The 7,655-nt window shown below is 42.4% G+C and overlaps 1 long non-coding RNA gene across 4 annotated transcripts in view; it reads left to right on the top strand.

Annotated features, from left to right (window-relative positions):
- Positions 1–1,338: 1,338 nt before the first annotated feature.
- The window catches only part of LOC149916830 (uncharacterized), a 225,335-nt gene continuing 219,018 nt past the window's right edge, over positions 1,339–7,655 (top strand). For all 4 annotated transcript variants that reach the window (XR_016469190.1, XR_016469191.1, XR_016469189.1 and 1 more), the window contains exon 1: positions 1,339–2,553. This is a non-coding gene — a long non-coding RNA (uncharacterized LOC149916830). The remainder of the gene's footprint in view (positions 2,554–7,655) is intronic.

The raw sequence follows: 7,655 nt of genomic DNA, 5'->3' as shown, positions 1-7,655 counted from the left end.
TTGTATGGCTGCTGTTGTATCACTGTTAGCATAAGGTGGGAAACCAGACATATTTTTAGTAATACCTACAACTTTATCTTCGTAGTTGGAAGAATGAACAATATCTTGACTGGAAAACCCTTTCTGAAAGGACTATTATAAAAAAACAGCTCGCTTAAAGGCTGTATTATTATCTCTCTTGCTTTCAGTGAAGACACAACTATGGTCTAACGATTTCTTCTAATCTGTTGGCCATTCAGATTTTTGTTGCAAGAAAATAAGCTGTTTCCCAAACATCAGTCTCCTTTAGCTGTTTGTATTTTCATTGCAACTCCCACTTTTACTGCTGGTTTAAGTGCAAGATAAGAAATTGCTTGTAGCTGGGTGTGTACTTTCTCTCTTCCCTATAGGACTATCTGATCAATGCATGTTTTGAACAAATCCTTCATGTTGGTACAGAGATAGTATTTCAAAGCTGCCCACAAAACATTAAAAGAAATATTAACTCTTTTTTCCCTCTTTATTTTAGAAATTCAATATATTCTGCATGTTACTCTTTTACTACATTTTACTATTTTTTTCCTCATCTTTTACTTTTTTTATATATCCTATTGCAAACGTTGCTTGAGGTAATTCCTAACTTTCGCCTCAGAGGTTTGACAACTTCTCATGGGAAAGTGGCTGTATTTTATTTTTCTGATAAGCAGTGTAGGCAGGAGGGATAACAACTTGTCCATACGACTGAGGCAGTGAAGGAATGCTGAAATCTTTTAACTTGCCGTTGTTCATCTGTGGAGGTGGCTGGGGTCAGAGCTCTTTAGAGATACAGTGTGAAGTTCTGCTTTTCACTAAACCTGCTGAAAAGTGCATAGGCATTACAGAGGGTTCAGAGAACAACAAAGGAAGGCGATTTAATAGGATGAACTACAATAAAAGGCTCAGCCAGCAAAGCCTTTTCCCACCAGAGAGAAGAGAGCCGGGAAACACAATGCTCAGCCTTCCAGCTCCGTTGTGGAAGTGTGCTGGACGTTACAGAAAGCAGGCGAGCTATTTAAAGCTCGAGACAAAGAGCAGGCTGCCGGTAGAAAGCAGATCCAGTTAAAACACGTATTTCAATTCAGAACTTTGATGCTCGGAGGCTCCAACTATCTCGGCCTGCTGCAGAGCTCTGCCTGTTCAGGCAGCGCTGCTCCGTGCATGGCCGTGGGGCCTTCCCTTGGCTGCCGGCCCCAGCCCGCCCACGCGGGACCGGCCTTGGCGGTGGGGGAGGCAGCCTCTCCTCCCCCCGAGGCGCTCCTGCAGGCCGGTGCTGCCTTGATGCCGTTCCCGCTCTCTCCGAGGTTCCCCTGCCTGCTACTGGCCTGGCACCGTGCTGCCCTCCTGGGGACCTTGGGCGGCGCGGAGGTGGGGAGCGTGGGGCCAGGGCAGCGGGTGGGAAGAAAAGTGATTCAAAACCTGTGTTAAGTGAAAAAAAAAAATAATAATAAAACAGCAACCCTTCCCCGATGCCTTTATTTACAGAAAGTGCATGCTGTAAGGGGGAGCTGAGGTTTAAAGCCCTGAAATAAAAAGCAGTGCGGGAACTGTGGTTTCGACGCCTGACAGCGAGTGCTCAGCTGCCCTCTGTAGCCCACGGTGCAGTGCTGCTGGAGCCTCAGAAGCTGTGGTGTTCATAGGTGTAAATCTAAAACTTGAAGCACAGAACTGCTAAGCAGTCTGAGTTCTTTCAGAGGCAGTGCTTCGCTAGGGAGTACTTAAATGCTTTTACAGTTTGCGACTGCCTCAGCCGCAGCACAGCCGCTGAGGCGCACTGCGGGAGTGCGGGTGCAGAGGCTATGCTCACTTCTCTGCCCAGTATTCTCGGTATTCTCACAAAAACATGCACCCCAGTGTGAACCTGGGGCAATGTGAGAACAACTAGATGTATTTTTGGCATAAGCGTGTTTGTAGAAACACACAGAATCATAGAATATACTGAGATGGAAAGGACCCACAAGGATCACCAAATCCAGCTCCTGGCTCCACACAGGAGCACCCAAAACATCCAAATGCAGCTTGAGCTCTGGTAGCTTGAGGCCGTGCTGGGTGCCCTGGGCAGCCTGTTCCATGCCCACCACCCTCTGGTGCAGGACCTTTCCCTAACCCCCATCTGACCCTCCCCTGACAGCTCCACGTCAGCTCCACGCCGTTCCCTCGGGCCCTATTGCTGTCATTCTGCTGCCTCTCTGCTCCCTGCGGGGAGCTGCAGTCACAGTGAGGTCTCCCCTCAGCCTCTGCTCTGGACTGAGCAAACTCAGGGACCTCAGCAACTTCGCATACACCTTCCCCTCCAGACCTTTCACCAGAATTACAGCTCTAGGACTGTTTATTAAAGGATTTTTGTGAAAATTTGGATTTATTTTTCACTTAGCTGAGGCAGTAGTGACTTTACTGCTGACTGCTAGAGGAAACTTTCCCACTGCACACCTTAGCTGGTGAGCACCTGGGAGCGAGGAGGGAGCAGAAAGCCCTATGATGGATCTGCAGGACGGCCGCACAGCCCGCTGCCTCCCCCAGGTAGCAGGAGGAGAGCAGGTAGGACATCTTGGCTGTGATGCTTAAAAGGAAAGCAGACCTAGGGCCCAGCTCCACGTTTCTCCCCAGGCAGTACAGGGATGCAGTGTTTATGATGGTATGGTTGTTTCACGTTTGTGTGCTCACATTGGTATAAGTTGGATTGTTTAGCAGTAGGGACTAGTACATTAGTTTAAGAACCAATATGTTAGTTTAGCAAAGGAATCCATGAGTGATAGTTCTGAAAGTTCCCATTTCAATTCTAGTGGATGAATAATGTTATTTTCCTCAATAATTTTGTACTGGGGACATAATAGAAAACTTTTACCACTTGCCTTGATGATTTTGCCTCACGAGAAGCACAGGAGTCATAATAATGCTTTTATCTTTTGCACCAAGTAGGTGCAAGGACATCTTCCACAAATTCCGCGTATATTGTTTTAAAAGTTGCTCGCTATGGCCTAATAAGCAATGGATATTTTGCAAATTGGGGATAAGTAGATGAATGTGAGTTAAAGGTCTCTGTGATGAATCTCATGGTGAAAAATAGGGAAGAAGTAGATGGGCACTCGACCACTCTAGATACCTCTGAGCATGCCCAAAGGGACATTAGCATGTATTTATGAGTCCTTGAAAAAGAATGAATACGTTTGCCAGTGTACTGCATATGTTTGTCTTAAATGTTCAAATGTAGAACCTGAACTCTGAGAAGATGCACTTGCTTGTCAAATTGCCTGGTACGTTTTGTGAAGAGTAAAGGAAAGCCACTTTCTAATACTATTGGAGTTTAGAGAGTTTCCTTCCAAGATTTTGGATGACAACATAAGCATGTGTTGCTGCAAGATGAGTGTCCCTATTGAAGTATGGTGAGAATACAATGCTATGGGACATTAAAGTCCAAACTGACAAAGTCTTGGTAACTGGAATTAAGCTACAAAATATAGAGAGCAGAAGTGCAAAAATGGTGGCACACTTTGTGGACATAACGCTTATTTCAGTCTTTCCTCTACTGCAGTCCTCAGAACCTGAGCTATTGTCTGCAGTTCACCTGTGGGCAGCCGTTTGGGAACAGATAATTAAAGAATCAAGGCACTGAACAGCTCAGTATCACCCTCGCTTGACACCCTGGTAATTATGATATGAATCAATGCTTATTCAGAGGACCTAGTTTTCTCACATGGGTTATCAAGCAGCCTTCACTCTCATCTCTTAGTTTTTTTGTGCATGTATGTAGACATTGTCACAGAATCCCAGAATTAATGGTGTTGAAAGGGACCTCAATGCTTTGATTAATTTATTTATTAAGAAAAGCAAGTTTTTATTTTTTCTTCCTATAGAAGTTCATCCAAATTTTTATCTCTAGGGAATAGAAGGGATTCTAAGCAGAAAAATCTGCTCAGATATACTAAAGAAAGTGCAAGTATATCTAGAGATTATTTTTTTCATCCCATTTGACTGTGACCATGCACTGAATGAGATTAGCAAGGCTCTGAACCACACTCGTCTTCAGAGTGAAGTGAAACAAATAACAGAGCATTTTTAGCTGTGTTGGAAGACGTGTTCATATGTGTCACTTGTAGCCTTCACCCTGTGTGTGGCCTCTACTCTTTCTGTTATGAGAAATCAACCTAATAAAAATTCTCTTTCTCTTCTAAAAGAATGTCATTGCTATTCTGCAATGGGTAAGAAAAGAAATGATATTAATAATACAATAATGGCAGCCTAACCACTAGCGTGAATTCTCTCCCCATCCATTTATCAGCTGCAATACCCTTAGTTGTGTTTCATTGTTGTAGTCATAATCTGGTCCTAATTTAATGAGACTGAAAGTGGAGGAGTTCCCACAAATCAAAAGTAGGATTTCCATTGCTACATTTGTATGCATGAGATCTGCTGATCACAGCCAGAAAGTGAAAAAGCTTGTTACCTGTGAGCATTGCCTGTGAGCACTACCTGTATAGATCAAGCAGCTCCATGTCTGGACAGGTTTTGGAAATGGTACAATGATGGCTTTAACATGTTGAGAGTTTTGATAATCTAATGAATGAATTCTATAATGTTTTATGTCTGATACACAATTTGCATTGAATTTTAAAAGCTTGCAAAACCTTTGGATTCAGGTAATGCTGTAATCCCTGTACTTTGCACTGTGGCATCAGAAAGGATGTCAAAACACTAACTCCTTACATGAAGGCAGAAAGAAACATGCCTAATACTTCTGCTCATTTCTATTCCAAATTATTTGGCTGCTAAACTGGCCCTGTGAGGCCACTTTGGCATACTAGCCTGGAAATACTTTAATTTTACAGCCCTTAAAATTTAGAAATACTTTGCTGTTAGTTATGGAACTTGAGGCAAAGGTGGAGGTAGTAGAGGCCTAAGATGAGCCCTACAATTTGAATAGAGTTTTGGTCCAGCAGAAATGGGCTGAAACATAATTCATAAGGGGTTCATAGACAGTTTTCCCACACTGCCAGAATGACACTCAGGGAAACTCATGCGGGTCGTATGTTACTGCTGTGTGCATTACAAAAAATATCTGGCCTGTCTGACTAGTTGTGGCTGAGGTATAGCAGTTTCTGTCACCTATGATACATGAGAGGAGAATGTAAACACTGTCATTTGCCTTTGAGTCCTCATTCTGAGTGGCAATGCCTGCATTTGCATTTGAGTTAAATGAGTGTGACCTGGAGATTAGTTTGGGAAAAAGACTTGGACTTGCATCTTCCTTTTATACTGAAAACTGCCACAGTACCTTGTGAATTTTTTGGAGTTCACAAGGGTGAAGTAGGTAAGAATAAACGAGATGAAAAGCAGAAGGGGACCAGAAGAACAGGCTGCCTTTCTTGTTTCCATTTGTAGTTCCACATGTTTCTGGAGGTTTGTTTGCTTTTAATTTATCTTTCACGTGGAAGGTATTTCAAGTCCAGACACAGCTCCTCTGTCTGTGCTTTGACGTGGTCCTTTGAGTCTGAAGGCTGTGTAGCCGTGTAACTGCAAGGCAGCCTAAGTGAGTGTGCCATATTTTGTACGGTTTACAAATTTTGGCAGTGCTAACATAGATATCTGGAATCTAGACCTGATCTGTCTTGTGTCTTGCCAGCCCCAGTCACTCTCATTTGTCTGCCCCCAGGCATGCAGATGTCCCCAGAGCTGTTTTGGTTGCAGAGACATTACTACAGTTCCTGTTTGTGGTTGCTGTCTATATTTCAAAAGAACGTTTTGATATGTAAAGTGCTGTGGAAGCTGAAATTGCACTGTTTGTCTTCTCTGGAACAGTGTGCAGAAGACTTGTCCTCTTGCTTTTCTTTAGTTTTCTTTCTTCTTTTTCTTCTGTTTTTGTTTTGTTTTGTTTTTAAGCAGGTCAGGGATCATTCCCCCTTTACTGCTTGTTCAGTGTGCTGTCACAAGGTCCTGCTGGCTGGTCTCTAAGAGACACATTGGCTTAGCCTTTCTTATTATATAACAATTCATTAGCAATGGGGCTATGAATGGAAAGGATCTTAAAGCAGAAAAGAGACTGTAAGTTGTATGGGAAAATACTCATTTAATGCAGATCTTGCGCTTAGATCAAATTTGTACCAGGCACAAGTTGGTGGAAATTCTCTTAAAGTTGTTAAAATTCAGCCCACATACACCAGACCTGCACCTGTACCACTCAGCAGTCACTCCCTAGCATTGATGCTAGCTCTGGGTCAGTCCCTGGACCCTTGCTGTCAGTGGGAGATTTACCATCAGTTTGCTTGGGAGTGGTGTTGAAACTGTAGAGAAAAATGAATGGTTTTGCATTTAATTTTTCCTGTGCTGCTCCTTGCATGAAAGGGAAATCCTGCTGAACTGATTACGCCTCTGAGTTTCACATTGACAATATAAGATCTTTAAGAACTAAACCTCAGCCCCACCCTGTCATGCACGGTTGAGTGTTTATTTAAGCAAGAAAGTCTACATCAGCACAAAATAAAAGTATTAGTTTCACTCATTCTTGAGCATCCAGAATACTGCAGAATGAGTAAATGGCAGCTGTTTGAGAGTTTATATCTCTCCATGAAATGGGGTTCTTGTCACTAAAGTATTTTGTGAAATAACATTTGCACCAGTTTATGGTACAGAACATGCAAAAAATGTGCTTCTTCTCTCTGAAAGTATTAGTTCCTAGCAATTGTGTCTTCAGCTAGCCTAGTCTCTGCTACCTCTAGCACAAAATCATGACAAGAAGAATGGGGAAATTATGGATGGAGGAGCAGGGGAGCTGCTGCAGAGCAGAACATTATGGAAGATCAAATCAGAGAGCTGCTTGGTCAGAACAGACTCTGAGATAAACTTCCCTGTTAACCTTGCAACTATAGTGCACTCTTCTGCAGAATCTTGGAATTTTTTTTAATAGTAAAAGATATTGCATTTTACATATTAAACCATGATTTCTAGTAAGATCTGTGTAATCAGTGCTATGATGTGTTATTCCTTCTGTGTCAGAAAATAGAAAGGTGCTCACAACTGATGTTTTGCAGGGAATTAAATGCTTAACAGCAGTTTGAGAGGTAGAGAAATTGGAGATTTTCTTGGGTTGAGGGCATCTGCACCCTCTTTCTCTGCTAGAGGGAATTTTTGCCTCTCAAATCTTTGTACATGACTTACATGATGGGAATATGCACTTCTATTTAATAGCCTGAAACCAGGATAAATATAAGCATACTAGCTTATTTGGAGGAACCAATACAGATAGTATTTTAAGGAGTGAATAGTGGTGTGGTGGAGATGTCATCATTTATACCCATGTAGGCAGACTCCACAGGGCCTCATTTTTCAAAAGGTGCCTTTCCATGCTTTTCTGCAGTTGTTCATGGACATGGCTGTGCTAAGGCATCTGATGTTGCTGGTTGCCCATATAGGTGGCTGTCTGCATTGAGGCAATTCTCTGAGAAACATGTTTTTCAGCATAATCCATTTTTGTTTTCTTTAATCTCAAAGAATGTGCTAGAATGGAGAAAATGAACCACTGTTGGATCTGTTGAATTTTTGATCTCTCCTAAACAAAGGTGATTTCTAGAACTTCTCAATTATTTTTTTCTTTCAGTTTTTTGAAACCTAATTTTTTTAATTTTTATTCTGACAGATGTGGGTCA

The sequence above is a fragment of the Phasianus colchicus genome, chromosome 9, assembly GCF_987193195.1.
Source record: "Phasianus colchicus chromosome 9, bPhaCol1.hap1.1, whole genome shotgun sequence".
NCBI classification, from domain to species: Eukaryota; Metazoa; Chordata; class Aves; order Galliformes; family Phasianidae; genus Phasianus; species Phasianus colchicus.
The sequence above is the reverse complement of the archived record's forward strand: the minus strand, read 5'-3'. Positions and strand labels throughout refer to the sequence as shown.